This window comes from Ambystoma mexicanum, chromosome 8, assembly GCF_040938575.1.
Source record: "Ambystoma mexicanum isolate Mex_15411 chromosome 8, UKY_AmexF1_1, whole genome shotgun sequence".
In the NCBI taxonomy this organism is placed as follows: domain Eukaryota; kingdom Metazoa; phylum Chordata; class Amphibia; order Caudata; family Ambystomatidae; genus Ambystoma; species Ambystoma mexicanum.
In genome coordinates, this window is record NC_090929.1 from 1,269,519,143 (window position 1) to 1,269,540,400 (window position 21,258).

Here is a 21,258-nt window from a genome sequence, read left to right on the forward strand (position 1 = left end):
AAAACTTTGGCCTTTAACTGTCTGGGAAATGATTTGATGCAGCAGTGTGCTGATGGCCTTCTGATGATAGTTCTCAGTGGCGGAGCAAGGTTTTGATGCCGGTGTGGGGGGGGCGTGAAGTGCTCCTCGGGGGGCACCGGCACCGCACTGGTCGGGTAATAGAGGGGTTGTGTCACTACCATTTCCTTACTTTTGCAGGAATTACTAGGAACTGTTAATAGAGAGGCATACTTTTTCGTGCATTATGTTTGTATGTAACAGTATTTATTTGGTGTTCAATTATACATTGAAACAATTACTATAAATGGTATGTTTCAGTATTATTTTTCTCCTTCACTGTCTGCCAACTGCTAATTGGAATGCTTAATATTCAAGCACAAAACTGGCAAGGTTATTTACCTGATATATATTTCATTTATGAAATCTTATACTACAAGCCACATCTATTATCAGTCACACACCACACTTTTGTTATGGAGGGAACATCCAATTAAAGTGTCATTTGAATTTGACAATGAAAGCTAGAGATTTGAATCAAATCCATGAACAAAGCAAAAAAGAACAATTCAACAAACATTTGAATGCAACCAATATACTATACCGTGCTGGTGGTAACCAGGCCAAACTATACAAATGGACCAGCTGCAAGAAGTGCTCGAACTAAAGGTGTAGACATTGCCCTGCTCTGAAAGAGATATGGGTCTGATCAGTAGTCTTGCGGCATATCAAGTGTGACCTGCATTTTTACATTTCCGCTGCATTCCCCAAATTCCTCAGTAGCCACGTCTTGTAGTACTTGTGTGCCAGCATTGGTATCTTCAACAGTTTTAGTGCAATCAGCAGTTGTGTGGGCAAACGTAACTCCAGGCTGGGAAACAGTGCCTGTTGTGTGACCAGGGTCCTCTGTAGATTCAGTAGAACACTGTGGACGCTCAGGAATGTCAGTGCATGATGGGTGATCTGTGGAATATATCGTGATAGGAGGAGTAGTAGACAGATTTTCACCAGCAGAAGCATGAGGGAAAGAATGAAGGAAGTTTTCCTGATGAGGTCTGAAAGCAAAGATTGAAAAATATTGTAACTACAATACCATCATTCAGTGGTGAAAAACGTTGGCATTATTTGAATGGGCAATAACGTACCTTTGCTCCTACTTATCAATGGAACCTTTGGGCTGGATCTTGAAAATAGACACACTATCTTGAGAGGATGCATAGTTGCTCTATTCCCTACTTCTGAAGGAAGGAAAGCAACGCAGATTAGCTATTCATTTGAACTTGCAATGGATACTCAGTAAGCACAGTTGCTACCCCTATGAATAAGGAACTGAGCTGCTAAATGATAAGTTACAAATATAATGGATACACACTTCAATTTTTGTTGTCCCTTATATAGACCTATTGTGCTTCAAATGTCTTGCCGTTATACCTTACTTTACTTTACACATTCTCAATCCCTCAAAAAGTTCATGTCATGTAGGTATGTTTGTATGCCACTAGTTGGATTGTTGAATCGAATGTAATGACTGGTGCTGGTAGGTGTTGGCACCAGGTTAACCAGGTTCTTCTAGGCAGATTGAAAGCAGCAGGAACTACTGTTTAGCTCCAAGCAATTCTGCTGATGCCTGCCCTGTTAAACTATATACAGAAAAGGCTTTTTTTGACACGTTATCAGAGTATCTGAATAACATACAGTACTCCTGATGTTTGCAACCTGGATGGAGCTGAGATTTGAATTGCATTAAGGCTTGGGAACGAGGTGGAGAGACAGTGAAACACTAGTGTTTCAGCAAGCTCAACTGACAGCATGCTTTAAAGAAAAAAAATAACTATTCATATAACTTGACAATATAAAATAATAAAACAAGTAAACACTGTTTTTTGTCAAGCCTCGGATATCTGGGATCCTGTCAATTAAATTGACAAAAGAGGGAAGCAACTGACCAACAGCAACTAAAGCACAAACAACATATTTACCTTTCAGCAAATCACACTTCCAGAAACCTACAAAAGGAGTGAATAATGACATTTCACCAAGCCAAATGTCTGTGTGTTCTATCACTGTTTCGCTGCCATTTTCTGCTCCTCTAGGTGTCACTGAAGCTATGAGCCAAACCCCAAAAAGAATAACAGGAAACCTGACTGCCACTGCTATGGACCTAATGCATGCAACTACAGTGTCTACCGACATTATTAGGTAAGCTGATTCCATTCTACACTGCAAAAAAGCACTAGACACCATACTCTTCAGTGAACCCCTGGATGCCCCCTGAACAACCTGCAACTCATCCCAAGAGGCAGGCAATATTTAGTTTTAGTACACTTATGCGCTAGGTTTACGGTTTATAAATACCTTTAAGTAAATCATTTTTTTAGAAGCATTTAGTTCATCACAAACATTTGCTTTATCAATCCATCCTGGAAAAATTACACTTTTGCAATTACTAATCAGCCATAGCACTCAAAATAAAGGAGTTGGGAAGAGAACAATAAAAAAGTTAAGAAAGGTTAAAAGGCCAACCTGGTTTAAACATCTCCCCAATTATGGAAAAGGAGAGAGAGAATTCAGAGGAGGAGTTAACAATATCATCAGTCACTGGAGCAACACTAGTGGGGGAATGAAACAATTAGGGCGTCATAACATCACTAACAGTTAATGGTGGTTGTATGTCTGTGTTAAACATACTGGGCCTCATTACGAGTTGCCGGGTAAAAGCGGGTTCATTACCGGCATGCCGGAATGAGCGGGTCCGTGCTCGTATGAACCCGCTAACAGCAGGTGACTACGAGTGCGCGAGCACGCGCTTTCCCCCAGGCCCTTAGTGGCAATACCGCCATGCCAGTAAAGGGCCACCAACCCCCGTATACTGGCATTGTGGGGCCCGCCCATAGCGTTACCGCCTCATAACCACCCCTAAATACCGGCACGGTAATACCGGCACGGTATTACCGTGTTTGCAAAAAACGGACCCGGAAATTACATCAACGCGCAGGAACGGGAAATGGACCGCCAGCCATCTTTAAAAACACAATCCATTGCCATCCTCCACAACCACCAGTTCTTTCGTGTTGTTCTGTGTCAGAATAGAAGCAGGATGTCCAAGGCTACCAAGAAGGCGACCCAAAGGAAGAGAAAACAGCGTTTTTCAGACGCTGAACTAAGCATGCTTGCTGACACCCTGGCCCAGCATGCGGCCACGATCAGGAGCACTGACATGAAGCATGCGGCCCAAACCAAAAAAAAAGAAGTCTGGCAGGAGGTCGCACAGAGGGTGTCGGCAGTGGGAACCACCCCAAGGAGTGTGCGTGACTGTAGGAAGCGGTGGGATGACCTCCGCCTCAGGGTGAGGAAGATCCTGGCGGAGAACAGGAGGGCCACAATGGCGACAGGCGGGGGCCCACACTCCCCAGTGAAGTTGATGGCATGGGAGGAGACCGCCAGTACCTTCATAGACCCTGAATCCATCGAGGGAATTGGAGACCAGGAGGTGGGCACCACATCATCCACAGAAGAAGGTGAGTGACCCATTACATCCATGTAGGCTAAACCATGATGTGGCACAAGTGATGTGGAAGTGAGACTAGGCAAGGCAATGCATGTCCCAGGCCCACATCAACATATCCAATTGAGAATGTGTGGCACACCGTGCAACACACGCATGCTGAGTGCCAATCCCAATGCCTACACAAGTGCAACATGACCCAACCGTGCCCATGGAACGCACCACACAGACACCATACCAATGCCATGCCACCAGCCATGTATTAATTGCCCACATGCACCCTCAGAACACCAAATGCCACACCCCAGAAATAATTTGATGCATGAATGTATGAACATATCAAGGTGCAATAATACATCATAGCTGCCATGTGACACCATCACTGATGACCTGCATCTCTTCTATCCCCCAGGGACTGTTGAGGAAGATGGAATTCAGGACCGGGGTGCAAGTTCATCCACTGTACGGCAAGGGACCAAGGCCACCGCCACCCCCCAGCCCAATAAACTGCCCAGAGCAACAGGCAGTGTGCCACACCGGGCAGTAACCCTGCAGGAGACACCTGCAGCCACAGTACAGCAGCAGCCACACACAACAGTGGGAGGCGTTTCCATTCCCGCTCCGCCAGCCACCGCAGACGTTGTGGATACAGAAGTGGAGAATGAGGGTGACATCATGTCCGGCACACCCACCCCAAGCCCCATTACCAGCCTACCCCCCCACAGAGGCCGAGAGCATGGACGATCCCTGCCTCCACGACTCGGACCTTGGAGACTCAGACATAGGCCTCTTTGAGGAGGACTGTGCCCTGGACGTGGGCCCCACGCAGGTGCCATCCTCCACCCTGCCTACCACCACCCTGCCATCCACCACCCTGCCTATCACCACCCTGCCATCCACCACCCTGCCTACCACCACCCTGCCTACCACCACCCCGCCCACCAGTACTCCTGCAGCCAACAACTCCTTCGAGGCTCGCCTGTCAAGGGTTGAGGCCCGACAGGAGTCGATGCTTGAACCCATGCGGCAACAAATATCCAACGGGAATGACTCCATGAGGGCCATTGCCACAGCCATTGCAGCCAACACTGCTGCTGTTGAGGCATCGACACGTGCTATGAGGGAGTGTATGGGAGCACTTACACAGGCCCTGCTTGCGAATCTACCTCAAACGCAGTGCCCACACCCTGGGGCAGGCATGGGACTGATCATTGACACCTCCACTGCCACAACCCCTTCTACCTCGGCCCAATCGAGCCCCGTGCGGTTGATGCAGAGGAGTGCACAGCGCTTGACCATGGCACCCCCGGATCCCAAGATTGCAAAGAAATAGAGTGGGCAGACAATGACATTTTGAAAATGTACGTTGGTGAAGGGACCAGTGTTTGTTGGACATATGGGGACATTTGGGGTTTGTAGGGTGGGTGAGGGAGTTTACTTGGGTATTTTTGGGATTTGTAGGGTGGGTGAAGGTGTTCACTGGGGGTTGTGAGGGGATTATGTTCACATTATCATGTGTCTGGAAAATACACCCGTTGTGTGCAAGAAAATCATTGGCTGGACATACTTATTTTTGTGCATGTGCATTTAATCTGTGATAGTGTACAGTGGGGCAATTCTAACAAAACAAGTGTGCATGTCCACATGCAGACAGTGTGTCACAGGCACATTACATTTATGGTCCCTGCGTTGCAAAAGTATTCGTCAATTAGTGCTTGGAGTACAGCATGGCCATCCCGTGCATCACGTACTGGCAGGGGGGCTCCTTTGCCTCTGTCTCCATCCACTTCATCCTCACCCAACCCATGCATGTCAATGTCAGGTGGCAGTGGTACATTCCTTCGGACGCACATGTTGTGCAGCATGACACAGGCCATGGTGATCTTCGCCACCTTCTCAGGCCTATATAGGAGTGCCCCACCAGACCTGCTTAGGCAGTGGAACCGCGCCTTCAACAGGCCAAAGGTCTGCTCAATCACAACAAGGGTACGAGTGTGCACACGATTGTACTCCTCTTCATGGCTGAAAGCGGGTTCCGGAAAGGGGTAAGTAGCCACGGCCTCCTGGGATATCCTCCATCACCTGCAAGGAGATACAAATAGGCGTGTGTCACTCTGAACTGCCACCTTCAGGGAGCACAGTCATGGCAGCAGCTATTTGGTGTGGGCATGCACATGTCCCTGTACGTGTACAAAATAGTCACCTAGATACAATGTATACTGTAATGAGGTGTGGTACACTGGATGGGGTTCAATAGATGATGCAGGGTGTAATCATGCATGCTCTGGCAGTTGTGCTGTGGTAGTGCGAAAATGTTTGGCCGCCAAATCATGCTGTATATTCTTTACTATGCATGGTCACACTAGCCGCATTGCCACTGTTGCCATCCTATTCAGTCATGCATTGCTTGCCATCACCATGGTGCCCTGGTTGTGCTTCTTACTTGTTGTCATCCATATGCAATATTTGTGATATGTGGCCCAGTGATGTGTTATGCTCCGTTTGGCTGGTTCAGGTGAGGAATGTTTAGCTCTGCATGCATTCTCCACTCACTGGCTAGTGCCACCCAGGTGCACTATCCCCCCCCTTTCCCACCCAGGTGCACTATTCCCCCCTTTACCACCCGGGTGCAGTAGCCCCCCCCCCTTCTGCATCCGCACACATCAGTACCCCACAGCATGGCCATGGCCCTGTTGTGCAACTCACCGAGCAGCCAGGCACGTGGTCCAGCATGTCGCTCCATGTGACGGGGTATCGTGGAGTTGCGCAGTACCATGGCATCATGTGTGGATCCAGGAAATCGGACGCAGCAATGTGTGATGGTCTTGCTGGAGTCACATACCATTTGCACATTGATGGAGTGGTATTGCTTGCGATTGCGGTACACCGCCTCTATGGCATGGGGGACTACCAATTCCACATGGGTGCAGTCGATGGCACCAACACAATTGGGCATGCCTGCCAGTGCATGGAAGCCTACTTTGGTTTCGGCTATCTCCTGGGCAGTCCGTGGTAGGGATATATGGGTGCTTGTGTGCTTCAGGAGGGCATCCATCAGTTGGTTCAGCATGACCCAACCGTGCCCATGGAACTCACCACACAGACACCATACCAATGCCATGCCACCAGCCATGTATTAATTGCCCACATGCACCCTCAGAACACCAAATGCCACACCCCAGAAATAATTTGATGCATGAATGTATGAACATATCGCAGCGCAATAATACATCATAGCTGCCATGTGACACCATCACTGATGACCTGCATCTCTTCTATCCCCCAGGGACCGATGAGGAAGATGGAATTCAGGACCGGGGTGCAAGTTCATCCACTGTATAGGAAGGGACCAAGGCCACCGCCACCCCCCAGCCCAAGAAACTGCCCAGAGCAACAGGCAGTGTGCCACACCGGGCAGTAACCCTGCAGGAGACACCTGCAGCCACAGTACAGCAGCAGCCACCCACAACAGTGGGAGGCGTTTCCATTCCCGCTCCGCCAGCCACCGCAGATGTTGTGGATACAGAAGTGGAGAATGAGGGTGACATCATGTCCGGCACACCCACCCCAAGCCCCATTACCAGCCTACCCCCCCTACAGAGACCGAGAGCATGGACGATCCCTGCCTCCACGACTCGGACCTTGGAGACTCAGATATAGGCCTCTTTGAGGAGGACTGTGCCCTGGACGTGGGCCCCACGCTGGTGCCATCCTCCACCCTGCCTCCCACCACCCTGCCATCCACCACCCTGCCTACCACCACCCTGCCATCCACCACCCCGCCCACCAGTACTCCTGCTGCCAACGACTCCTTCGAGGCTCGCCTGTCAAGGGTTGAGGCCCAACAGGAGTCGATGCTTGAACCCATGCAGCAACAAATATCCAACGGGAATGACTCCATGAGGGCCATTGCCACAGCCATTGCAGCCAACACTGCTGCTGTTGAGGCGTCGACACGTGCCATGAGGGAGTGTATGGGGGCACTTACACAGGCCCTGCTTGCGAAACCAAAGTAGGCTTCCATGCACTGGCAGGCATGCCCAATTGTGTTGGAGCCATCGACTGCACCCATGTGGAATTGGTAGTCCCCCATGCCATAGAGGCGGTGTTCTTGTGTGCTTCAGGAGGGCATCCATCACTTGGTTCAGCATGCGTGAGAATAGTGGTTGTGAAATGCCATGCAGCTGGCTCATTGTGTGTTGGTAGGTGCCTGTGGCCAGGAAGTGTAGCACAGACACCAACTTTAGTAGTGGGGGGATGGCAGTGCGTATTTCTATGTGGCTGGCAATGTCGTTCTGTATCATGTCCACTATGGTGGTGATGGTGTCACGGTCCTACCGGTACAGGGTGTGGATCTGCTCAGGGGTTAGGTTGAATGGGCTGGGTCTGGTGCGAGGGATTGGTGGCTGCCTACACGGCACTGGTGGCTGCGCTGGTGGTAATTGCTGGGCCTGTCTCACCCTCCTTCTCCTCCTGCGTCTCCTCTGTGCTGCCTGTTCTTGATGCTGTAGTTGTTGCTGTTGTTGCTGTAGTTGTAGCAGTATAGGCATGTCCTCCAGCGCCATGTTTGCAACTGCTAGTGGTAGCATTTTGGTGTAGGAAGGTGTCGTGTGTAGGTGTGCTCCTTTTGTACTGGGCCACTCTACATTGCCTACACCTGTGGGGGGGGTTGTGGTGTGTGGGTGTGCTCAGTTTATACTGGCACAGCCTCCATTGACTCCACCTGTGGGGATTGTGTGCACCTGTGGCAGCTGCCTTGTATCCTGCTTGCTGTTTGCGGGTGGTCCGCGATGCCTGTATGGCCGGCATCGTGCAGGCCGTGATTACCCGCTTCGCGATGCCGGTATTTGTATGTATGTGTGGGTTGGAATTACCCCTATTACCGGCATGCCGGTATTTGCTCCCTGAAGGGGCGCGTGTACGCGCCTATGCCGCTATTAGCGGAACCGTTGTTTAGTGTGCCGCTAATACCGGGTTTGTGGATCGGAATGCAACGGGACGGTAAACGATGCCGGTATTACCATACCTGCATCGTTTTTGCCTTACCGGCATACCTCGTAATGAGGCCCACTGAGTCCATTTATCTCTGATAGGCCTGCTTGACCACCTCTGAAATGGAAAAAGTGTAATTTGGTTTGTCCCGAGGGATTAGGCCACTCACTATACCCATCCAGAAACCCATTTTGGCTTATTCACGATCCCATTTGCCTTCCGAGTTTTTGCTCGAAAATGTATTCTATGAATTTTGCCAAAGGTCTCAATACGTCCGGGGTTGTTCCTACATAGAGGCACTCCCACCAGGCTTCAGCATCCGTTCCAAAGGATTTCACCATGTACTTATGTATAAAAAGAGTTCTCTCTGTTCTAACGCCAGGCAGAAGAGGATCACATGCTTAAGCGATTCCTGCTGTAGATTGCAAAGACGGCATCGGTAGTCATCTACTATTCTTCTATATCTGAGCAGGATGACCTTGGGTTGCAGAATGTTCAGACGAAATCTCAGTAGTAGATCCCTCAATTTTGGATGTGGACATTTCGTCAGATAATTCGGAGTTATATTCAGTTGACCAGTAAATAATCTAGATAAAGTGTGAAGCTTTGAATTTGATATTTTTACTTCGGTTTCGGCCCAATCCGCTGTCCAGAGTGCTCTTTTAACCAGTAGGAGGTTTCTTTCTACTGAAAGGCCTAGATGATTTTGAATACTCAAGCATCTGTCTCTCCAGAGATTTAACGCCTAGTCTGTCATGCCTTCCTTTTTCATCTTTATGATGTGGAGCTGGGGCGGGCAATCCACAGAGGTACATTTTCCAAAGGTGGGCAGAGCTCTCCAGACAATTTGCACATGCAAGGACAGAAGACCAAGCTCATGTCTCAGGATCGCCATAGGTAGTGAACTTGGTAGTCTTAAAATATTTTTTCCAAAAGGCGCTCACTAGTTTCTCCCATGCCTCTCAGGAGAGCCCCAATCCAGCCTCTGCTGCATAAGTCAATGACGACACTACCTTCTGGTTATAAAAATTAATGGTAGGGAGTAGTGAGAGTTTTCCATATTTCCTCCCTATCATTATGCCTTTGGCCGTTAGTTGCTTTATTTTGACTTGGAGATTAAGCTGCTATGGTTTCTCGCAGCAGTTCGCACTGATTATTATTCCTAGGTATTTCATTTCAGAGACCGTTCTTATTTTATTAAGGCCCAGCGCCCAAGTTGTTAGTCTCTTACTTCTAGATCTCGCGTTTTCCATCATCAGAATTTTCCCACATTGATTTTCATGCCATTTTGGACTACATACATCTGTAGGGCATCAAGCTTTTTCTGTGGACAGGATCTATGTGGATTTAAGCTCTCCTTCAAATCTAGGATGAATACATTGTAGAGAATAGGTGCAAAAGGGCACCCCTGCTTCAGTCCTCTTGCTGTTTTCTATTTATCTAGTAAGGTTCCCGTCCTGGTCCAGCCTGATTTACATCACAGTACCTGAATAGAGGGCTTTAATGGCAGCTAGTAGATCGACAGGGCATCCCATGGAAGCTATTTTGGTCCATAGTCGGTTCCGGTCGATGCAATCAAAAGCTGCTTCCATGTCAATGCAGGCAAGGTAGAGATTTCCTTTCTCCTTCTTAGACTTCATCTTAAGTAAGTTGATTAGAAACAAGTTCATACAAAAGCCTGCATTGCTGACAAAACCAGTTTGCTTTGGGTTGTATGATTTTGATTTCGACACCCATTCCTTTAGGCGTTTGAGTAGATTGCCTGCAAAGACCTCACTCAGGACATCCAGCAGGTCGATCGGTCGATAGTTTCTGGGGTTTCCTCTGTCCCCTTTTTTATAAATGGGTATCGCAACAGCTCTTTTCCAGGAGAATGGAATTTTGCCACTACTCATGATCCTTTCGAACAATCGATGGCCGCAGCCAGTACCTTTGAGATTGCAATGCACAATTTCAGCATAAACAATTGCCTGGACAATGCATGTTTTAATAAAGTTTACACAGGTAATTTACCAATGATTCAAGTTAAACTGCAACAAGATTGTTTGTTGACTTTCTCTAATAAAATGATGAGCTAAACAGAATGTTAAATTCATTATTGAGCTGTTGCCCATGGGGAAATGGAACATCTGTCACAGACAATGTTTCATCTTTCATGATGATGCATTTTACACTGTTTAATTTGATTTACATGGTAAATAAGGAAACAGCAGACTCTGGACAATGTTGGTTTGTTCTGGGGTGTGCGCACAACAAACCAGCATTTGAAGGGTCCAATCGTCCTTCATTTAAAAGAAAAAAGCTGTAGGTTGTGGTGTTAGTTGTGTCCAATGTTGATACACTTGGACTCTTTGCTCTCTGTGTCTAGCGAGACCATGCACCTCAGGTACTCAGAAAGCCATAAGGATTTGTCTGGAGGTTGCGTTCAGAGGGAAATTGCTTGGCATTTTGGTGCTGGGATATCCATTTAGGTGAGTCATAAGCCAAATGTTTCTAGTGAAGAAGAGACACAAACTGAGGCTTGTTATTAATCTAAGGGAGTTGAACAGCTTCTATATACCTGCACTTCAAAATGGAGGGTACACACCTCCCAACTGACATTTTACAGCAAGGGGACTGATTGGTCACAACAAATCCTAGGGATGCCTTCTTAACTGTTCCCATAGCAGCAGATCACCAGAGGTATCTATGGTTCAGCTGGAAGGGGCAGATATGGGAATTCACATGTCTACGCTTTGGGCTGGCATCAGCGTCATGGTGTTTCATCAAACGGATGAAACAGGTGGTGACATACCTGAGAGAGAAAGGGATACATTTGATCATATACCTGGATAACATATGCATGTTACAGGACAAGGAATGTGTTGTGATGTGCTTGGTTAGTCTGATGTGGTTTGTCATATGATTTATGATGTCACCTGAGTGCCTGTGGAATGTTGACGCATGAGTGGGAGAATGCTGTGGTGAGTGTTCTAGGTTGTGTCAGTTGAGCCCTCCCTCCCTGGGTGATGGGTGCCGGTGTCTTTCTCTCTCTTTATTGCTTATGTCTTAAGCCTGTAACTGTAACATAAGAATTGAAGTAAACTTATCAAGTAACTTAAAGCTGCCTGGACTGAGCTTTATAACAATGGCGACAAGGATGTCTATAAAAAAAAAACAAAGGAACCCATGTGCAAAGGAAGATGAAGAGAAACTAAGTGAAGTGATGAAGAAGCTAATGATTCAAGTCGCCTGCTGCGGGGGGGGGGGGGGGGTGCAGGATGAATCAGGTCCAGAAGAAAACAGAAGACACCGCCCCCAAGGATCAAGTAAGCGAACCCATCACCCAGGGTGTATAAGGGAGGAGGTTTAATGGATCACTATAAATGGGGTCAGCAGCCCGCAGAGATTGGGAGTGCTCCATCCCTGGGCATAAGTTGTTATGGATGTGATCCATTATGTTTAAACGCTTGAACATCAGCTGCAACTTTAATAGGGGCGCTGTGTTGGTGGGCCATAAGTGACTTCCTGGGACAGCGGGAGTTAAGAGAGGCTTGCCCTTAAGTTGTATGCATCACGTAAGAAAGATGAAGTAAAGGAAACCGGGTGAAAAGTTGTTTTTGACTGGTTTGCGCTCGGATGATTAAAAGTAGCAAAATAAACGCACGTGCGAAAATAAATGCACAACGTGCGAAGCGAAGTTGAAGTGACATTATATCTGACATTGAAAGATGGAAGTCCTAATGAGAGGTGGTCCGTTTATAAAAGTCGTGCGATATTGGCATGGAGGATCCAGTAATGGAATTAAACAAGTGTCTGTGCAAATGACAGTGCCTGGCAAGCGACCGTTGGTCATGGGTCAGGGCAGGAGTACCTTCGTCTTCTGTGGCAAGTTCAGGTCTGATGACGTCATGTGTCAACTGAAGGATTCGGCGATCCTTTGGAACTTAGAGTCATAAAGATTCTTACTGTCAGAGAAGTGTACCGGTGCTCGGGAGTCCGTGGCTATCTTGTGAGCTGCGTCAGGGTTTCGAATAACGGACCCTGCAACGTCGTTCAGCGTGTCCAGGAAGTGATTTTCCTTTCCGTGTTACGGGTTCCTATATTAGCTGCGTCGTAGTTGGAGACTGGCACATAAAGTGACTAGCATTGTTTTTTCAGAGCGATGGAAAAAGTGCTTCTTGAAATGATGGGGCAGTGTTGCGTGTATGCCTTTGCTAGAGTGGCATTAAATCGAACTTGGACTCGATGCAAGTAGGGTCTCATCGTAATGCAGCTGAGTCTGGTCTGGCTGTTGGAATCCGGAAGAGACGAAATGAACACTCGTGGAAGGAAGCTACACTGTCACATGAGGAGATTTATATTGTGGCAATGAAGATGGAACCCCGTTCTTTTGTGAACAGAGAGTCTTATAGGATATAAATAGAAGCAGCCAACGAGGTGCATGAAGAAGCAGGGATGAGCCCAGCTGATGCCGCTCCGTCTCAAATAGTGAGGCGTTGTAGTGGCCAACGTATAAGGTGACTGTTATAGGTCGAGAAAGTATTATGAGCATCGTGCTACGTGTTAAGAGTCTAAAGTCGCCAGGTTTATTAATGCATTGCCTGTTTTGGGACATTCGCCAAAGTAGGAAGTAATATGGATTTTATGTGAAGTTATACTTCTACAACAATGTCGGAAGTATAAGCTAGGGCCAGTAAGCACTCTTCAGTTGAACGCAGTAGTTCTGTGTTCATTAGAACATGCCCCGTGCATATGCATATTTTCTAATTGTTGAGATTGGTTATGTAGTTCAGTGCTAATAGGTTTTGAGGATTTGCAGGCACTATGGACTTATGCTCATATGTGAAGATTCATATGTGAATGCAGAAGTTAGATGTGGAGTTCATTTCGGTGTGAGTGGTTAGTAAATTAGCAATTATGTTAAGGACCTAACATATTACAAGTATTTGAGGGAATTTGGACTTCTGAAGTTAAATTGTGCATAGCTGAATGCAATGCAAGGTGATGTATGTGAGGTGAAGCCTGTGTGGATTGATCTATTTAACGTTTTGAGGATTTTTAGGAGTAAGTTGTTACACAACAACATGGACTTTTAGGCATATGTAACAATCAAATCTAGAAGTGAAGGAAAGTTTCATATGCTAGGTATAAAATGTTGGAGTTTAAAAAAGAAAATGTTAAATGGTGATTTGAGAATGTCATGTATATCCATGCAATTGAGAAGTATGGAAGTGAAGGTATGTCGCTAGTATGACATATCTAGTTAATAAGTATGGATTTATAAAAGAATGAGTGGCTGCAACATTCTTTTTTTTTTAGATATTAGGGAGGTAGAGCCTCCGTTGGTATTAACAGTAGGTAGTTTCAATGTTTGGGTGAGTTTGGTTAGGTGGTAGCGCCACTGTTTAGTTAGAGTTGCACTAATAAGAAGGGTTCTGCTGTGTCTTGGCTATAGCGGTAGTCTAGTGTCTTGATGTTATGGCGGCAGTGCACTCTTTGGAGAATATGATTCTTAACCTAAGGGACAGCTAGTAGAAGTCAGATTAAGCGGGTTGCTGGTAGGGGACGCCCTCTAGTTAATACTGTGTCAAAGTGAAGATGCTGTTCAAGGTGAAGAATCGCATGGTGATGTGTTTATTTTTATGTGTTATGTGTTGATCCTGGCTATTTTAATATGGTCAGGGTTTTGATTATGGGACTGGATTGTACTGCCATTGAGAAGAGAGTTAGAGTCAACCATATGTTTTGTAGATGGTCTTGGAGTTGACTGGCCAGCATCTCCAAGCTGTTTGAGGAGCTTTACACCATGGTATGGTTAGGTTTGTTGGATTGGCTTGGTCCATCCATATATATGTATGTGCTTGTGTGTTTCTGAGGCATGCCTGTTGCTGGTTTTGTGTGTTAGTGAGCTGTAGAGTTTTACTGAACCTCTTATCTGTCTATGGTGATTTCGTTGTCATTCTGATGACTAGCATTGCGTCGGGGTGACAACCTGGTGCTTCAGGGTGGCAGCCTGAAGGCTCGCCTGTGGCAGGGGTGAGCAGGAGGACCAAAGTTGTTTTGTGTTGGTTATGGTATTGTGGGTTAGGTATAGCCTTGGATCTGGGCTGGTTTGTGTCTAGTGTGGGAGACTAGAATCTGCTCGTGGCAGGGGTGGATGGGAGGTGATTAGTGTTGTTATATATGGTGTTTAAGAATGATAGGCGGAGCTCTGGAATTGCATAGTTGTGGGTTTTTCATGTAAAACTTCCATTGCCCTCTGGTTTGGATGTGATGTGTGTCGTGTGAACATGTCTGGTAATGTTGTGAAGCTCTTGTTGCAAGTGTGTTTGGTAAGGAGGGAGATGTGTTGTGATGTGCTTGGTTAGTCTGATGTGGTTTGTCATGTGATTTATGATGTCACCTGAGTGCCTGTGGAATGTTGACGCATGAGTGGGAGAATGCTGTGGTGAGTGTTCTAGGTTGTGTCAGTTGAGCCCTCCCTCCCTGGGTGATGGGTGCCGGTGTCTTTCTCTCTCTTTATTGCTTATGTCTTAAGCCTGTAACTGTAACATAAGAATTGAAGTAAACTTATCAAGTAACTTAAAGCTGCCTGGACTGAGCTTTATAACAGAATGAATCAAGGATCAGATGAACACCATTATATATCTACTACTACAGTTAGGGTTTCTAGTGAATTGGGAGAAACCCCACCTACAACCGGAACAAACCATGTCATTTCTGGGATTCAGGGTAGATACATCTCAGGGAACATTAAGTCCTCCTCTGAGCAAAGTGAATGACACCAAAAAAGAGATCAAGAATACTGACAAAAGAGGTGATGTCTTTACGAGAGATAGCCAGAATGGTGGGGTGCTCGCCATCATCAATCCAAGCTATATTCCCAGCACCACTCCACTACAGGACCCTTCAGCGATTGAAGATTCAACATCTCAGGAGGGACCTATCTTATGAGCAAAGGGTGCCTTTATCAAGGGAAGCAAGAGATGAACTGGAGTGGTGGCTACAACATATGGATAGTAACACGAAAAGGGGTGAGGGAATATCACCCACATAACTAAAAAGAGAGGCATATATAGTGTTCCTCAGTGATTTGATGGTGTTGATTAAAAAGAAATGATTGTGAAGACTCAGCAACTAAGGGTAGATCTGTTAATTAGAGAATCTCCCTGGTGCTGGAGAATGAAGCGGAAGACTGTCCACTGTCTCCCCGTGTTTTGTCAACCAGTTTTGGTGAGCTGAGTTATTTATGCCTCCTTCTTCAGGACTGTCTTCTTTTTAGATTGTGAGTGTCATCTGCATACACTGCACGGCCATATTACTTAGGCTCTTACAATTATTTCCAACATCTGCTTACATGGAAAGATCTCACCTCGGTACTGGATAGGTGGAGGCATTCAGACTCACACTGTTGAAAATCACTGGGAACAGTATCACTGTTAATGCAACTAATGCGCACATTCACTATAAAAATTATTGTAATATTGTGGAGCATACATACACTCATTAAGTACTCACATGTCAGATCTGTAACTCACATGTATGGAGTCATGTTGGTGAGCTACAGGAAGTGTGTGCATCCGTATCACCACTAAAAGGTTAAGCAAATATGTCTCAAATAATGTAATCAACTCTTTTAGAAAGTTTGAGTGGCTTGGAGATTTGAGACATCCAATGCTCAATTCAAAGTAAGTAATACAGAGGCTTGAGGCATCCACTACTCAATTCAAGGTGAGTACTTCATGCTAGGAGGACCGGATGATGGGACCCAATTAAATCAAAGGTGTTGGTACCATGCCATTATATCTGCTACTGACACAGGTATCATTGCCAGTGCAAATGGCAAATCCTGGACTCAAACGTGTGATCTTTAGCATTATCACAGCCAATCTGTTAGGTGAGCTCCCTATGCGTTGCATGTAGGTCAGAGTGGGCACATGGTAAGGGCTATAAGGCTGGGGGACAGAGCTTACCCGTAAGCAAAGCACCAAATGCCTGGCTCGCAACCATCTACGCGTTCAAATCAGCATGTGACATGCTGCAGCAAAGCCGTGTTTATATTATGGCCATATGGCTTGGGGAGAGCGGTTCACGCGGTCCGCCATATTGGAGTGGCCGCATCTGCAACTACTTAACAAATCGTAATAAACCCAAATCGGCAGTTGTGCATTGAGAATCCAGTTCATGTTTGGTAGGGTTGGATGACAATTCTCATGGGCAGTTAATGACTCAAAATGTATGAATTGGTTATGTTTACACAATATTTTATTTTTTATGTATTCCCTCCTCTATGGTGGCCCACTGTCCCATGTGTGTCCTTTGTGGATTGGTAGTCCAAATGGGTGGACGCTAAGTATCTGCTCCACTGATGTATGCCTAGGGATAGATCCCAGAACTCAGGTTAGACATATAGCACACACTACCCTTACAGGGGTCACCAGTCACAGGGTCCGGGTTTGATGCAATGTAGGGTCGAAGTATAGAGAGGAGTCCCTTGGGTCGAGCCTTGCATGTTTTTATATAACAGCGAATAGCGGGTTTTAAACACCCTAAACTACAATTGTCCTGGTGCACACATCTATAGACTGCAGCTATATTATAGTCTAGCAGGTAGACTGTATTACAGTAAGGGGATCCACGTTATAATTAGCTTGCTAGTTGTATGAAACTTCTTCACTGGTACCGATATCAAACATCATCATTGAGCTGGAAATGAGCAGTCTTATCATAACTTGTAGTTGTATTATGGTTGGGCTTAAGATGTGTCAGCCCAGGGTCGTAAGGCTTTGCCAATTGATTGGTTCATTAAGGCCTTGGCGATTAGTTCTCAATCTAATAATACAAAATTATTATTATTATTATTACTATTATTATTATGACTATTATTATTATTATTATTAGAGATCCACCTTTGTTCTCTTTCCAGTAGCAGGGCATTTATGTTGCCTCCTCTAGCTGGAATATGTACTTTCTCGATGATGGACCATGTTAGGTCATTCCTCTCATGGTTTTTTTGGGAAAAGTATTCAACCAGTGGAGCATTAAGTCTCCTGGTCCATATACATGATTGATGTTCTTGTATACGTTTCTTGATGGGTCTAGCCGTCATCCCAATATATCTAAGGTTACAAGGGCATGTGATGATGCTTATATTGCAGTTTGTAAATGTTACTTGCCTCCATGGTGTGTGTAGGGCAAGGTCTAGTGTGGTGGACCTGTTGGTGAGTGGACACACTGAGCATGAACCGCAAGGTGCATGCCCGACCGGGTGTGTCGTATTCCATAGTGTCGGTTTTGGCTGTGGTCCTGATCCCTAATGGTTGGATCTCATCAAAGAATTTGTTGCTCAAGGGTGTTTGCTCATGGAACATTTCATGCTCCCTTCCTGGCATTCTTGAGTAATTTCCTTGGATAGACTCTCTCTTTAAATCTTTTTGCCAGGGCCAATGCCTGTTCACCATATTCTATGGTATCAGAAAAATTCTGCCAAAAACAAAGGTACTGGCCGAACGGCAGGTTAGAAGTTACTGCTTTAGGATGAAAACTATTGAACTGTAGTAGGGTGTTTCTATCTGTATGCTTTCTAGACACTCTGCTACTGAGGGCTCCATCTTTTGCTCTAAATTTCAGGTCCAACAAATGGACGGCGGAGACAAATTCAGAACATTAATTCACTGAGGATCATTATATATGCCTCTCTTTTTAGTTATGTGGGTGATACGCCTCCTCCCCTTTTCATGTTAATATACCTTGCTTGGGCATGAACCAGTTTCAACCACTGACAAGCATCTCAAACCCTCTATATTGTGTGTAACTACAGCATATGGATGTCTGGAATGGGAGAACAACCTTAATAATAGAGTATGATGCCAGCAGATGGGGCTGGGGTGCCTGATTCGGAGATCTGTCGACAGGAGGCAGGTGGTCAGAGAAAGAACTAGACCTACACGTCAACTGCCCAGAACTGCTTGCTGCCTCATTCGCAGTGAGATGTTGGACGCAAGAGAGAGCACAATGTTGTGTACTCCTCAAGATGGACAACGTGTCGGCTGTCAGATACATAAATAGACTAGGCAGCATGAAATCCAGAATATTGTCAGAACTGGCAAAAGAATGTTGGCATTTATGCCTACAGAGGCAAGTGTCAGCGACAGCAGAATATCGGCCAGGTCAGCAAAACGAGATAGCCGACTGGAACTCCAGGTTCCTCAGGGATGGCAGGGATTGGAAGTTGGATAAGAAAATATTCGAGGAGCTAATGACACAATGGAGTCCATGTTGGACAGACGTATTTCGATCAAGGTTGAACAAGCAATGGATGGGATTAGCAATTCCCTGTCCCTAGCACGGCTAGGGACAGGGAATGGGAAGGAACAATAACCAGACAAAACCTAATATACTGTGTATCCCGTCCTCAAATGTCATTCATGTTTGCCCCTTGTCAAAAGTCCTCATCCTTATTTACACATGAATCAGTATTTGAATGCAATAGTTTGGTCTATTAAAGGTGTCGCAAGCGACACCTATTAGCCCAAACTAAAAAGAAGAACCGTCCACCTACAAAAATAGTGCAAACTGGTTCCAAAGAGAATAAAGAAAAGAAAAAAGAGAAAAAACACATTCAGTTGTGTAGTGCGGGTGACAAAACACATATTTGAATCTGATATGTCTTTTAACAAAGCCATGATGAATAGTGTCATGTGGCTACCACACCTTACCCCCACCTAACCTTAAATCACATACAGTTCTGCATCTTATAAATCAGTAGCCTGGTTCCGATCCATTCAGAGATCCTGCCTAGCCTGAACCCAGGCTCTTGCTCCTTTGCCAGATGGGCTTCTCCCTGGCCGCTTGGTGAGGAAGGATAGATAATTCAGGGGCAACGTGTTTGTCTGGGAAGGAACACAACGCAGTGCAACACAGGTTTGAATCCCGATCCCGCGCTTAATTTTTTAAATTGTTTAATTGTTTTTATAGCTTAAAAACCACTGCCGGTATTAAGCGTGTTATAAATGAACAATTCTAATTATAATAATTCCTGGCCTGTAAGGCTTTTTCCCCAGGCCTGAGCCTAGCCATGTGCAGATGCAGATACAGCTGCAGCAGCCTGGTCCTGATCCATTTGTGCATTATCCCTGGCTTGAGCCCAGGCTGCTGCAGGTGCAGCTTTATCAGCAGCAGCCTGCTCCCATGCCAGGCAGGCTACTATCTGGCCTCTTGCCTAGCTGCTTGCATCTCTCCAGCATTGCCCCCCTCAGCCTGTTGGCTGTCTCCACCTCATGCTGCTCATCTTCCTTATTGTTATATCAGCGAGGAGTGGCCTCAATAAGGAGCAGGCATCAACTGTTCCCTCCCATTCTCCACCTGTGCCTGGGCAGCCTCCATAGCTGACACTCTCTCAACTAGTTCAGTAAAGAAGGTTTCAGCTGCTGAAACTGTGGACATGGGTGGAGAGAAGGAAGGAGTATAATTGATGCCTGTTCCTGGCAAGAGACTAATGTCACTGTCCTTGGACGAGTGCAGTGAGCCCTGTATATGCCAGAGGTGGCATTGGCTCCAATGAAGTAGTAGTGTCTTCCTCCACAGGCTATATTTCCTCAGCCTTTAGCTTCTGTATCTCTGTTTAGGGAATGGTGGCATTGTCCTGTGTAACTGGTAGTTGATGGTAGGTGTCAAATATGAACTCTGTATAGTTGCACATCCTATTCTGAAGAGATTAACAGACGTTAGGAGATCTTTGAATGGTGAACTTGGGTGCAGAGGAGGTAACGCTACCCTGACACAGAGTAGGAACACATACAGAGAAAGATACAGAGTGGTGTCCGAAGAGACTTCCCGTCCTCTGCACACCTTTGGGCTGAATAACAGCCAATATGATGTATAAAAAACATCAATATATGTATGTTGGTGAAAAAAGGTTAACAAATAACAAAATGTAAATAGACACTTCTTTGTTCAATTCTTCTTTTATGTTTCAAAGTATGAAGCACAATGCGTTTCGAGATAAACAATTCTGTTCATCAGGTGCAGATCAATGAATCTAGAGGGTAACAAATTTCAAAATTAATGCCAATAGAACTAAATAGAGGTATAGCATAACATGTTTTTCTTGTGTTGGCACTTGTAGTATGTGCGAACTCATACATAGCATTTAACATATGCTTGTCGTGCAATTTGAAATCGTTACTTATCCGTTTTTCATGTATTGATTCCATACATTTATGCACATTTTACATTCCCATTAAGCACATACATCCTATGCATATTGAAGTATTCAGATCTCCCAACACATGTTTCCCCACAGCATTGGCCGTGGTTCCTCAGGAGAGATTCTGCACCAAATTAAAGAAGAAAGGGTTTTTTTTAGGGTAAAAAAGGATTTCTAATTTGTAGTTTTTTGAGAGAAAAAGATTAACACTGAGATTCAGAAAGAAAAACAATGTTGAGAAATTGAAGAGAGAGGACCTAATGTGTATATATATATATATATATATGTATATATAGTAGAATTCACTCACCCCTTAGTAACAATAGCTTTCTTTGTGAATTTTTATTTCAATTCTTATGATTAAGAAGAGATCCTTGTCGCCAAAGCTGATAAATCTGCAAAAAATCAGGAGGGCTGATTAATTCTCAGATTCCCTGATAGATTTTGCAAATTATAAGAGGTGTTCACCAATTGAAACAGGGGGTTCAAGTTAAACAGTTTGTCCATAGAAGACTTTAAAAATCAGTGGGCTTGTAACTCTTAGATTATTCACCAAGTAAATTAAAACAATGTA

General features: G+C 45.5%; 1 long non-coding RNA gene across 3 annotated transcripts in view; it reads right to left on the reverse strand.

Moving 5' to 3' along the window:
- Positions 1–242: 242 nt before the first annotated feature.
- LOC138472961 (uncharacterized) overlaps positions 243–21,258 on the reverse strand; it is a 142,646-nt gene continuing 121,630 nt past the window's right edge. For all 3 annotated transcript variants that reach the window (XR_011268702.1, XR_011268703.1, XR_011268701.1), the window contains exons 4-5: positions 1,143–1,235; positions 243–1,052 (exon numbers count right to left, since the gene is read on the reverse strand). This is a non-coding gene — a long non-coding RNA (uncharacterized lncRNA). The remainder of the gene's footprint in view (positions 1,053–1,142; positions 1,236–21,258) is intronic.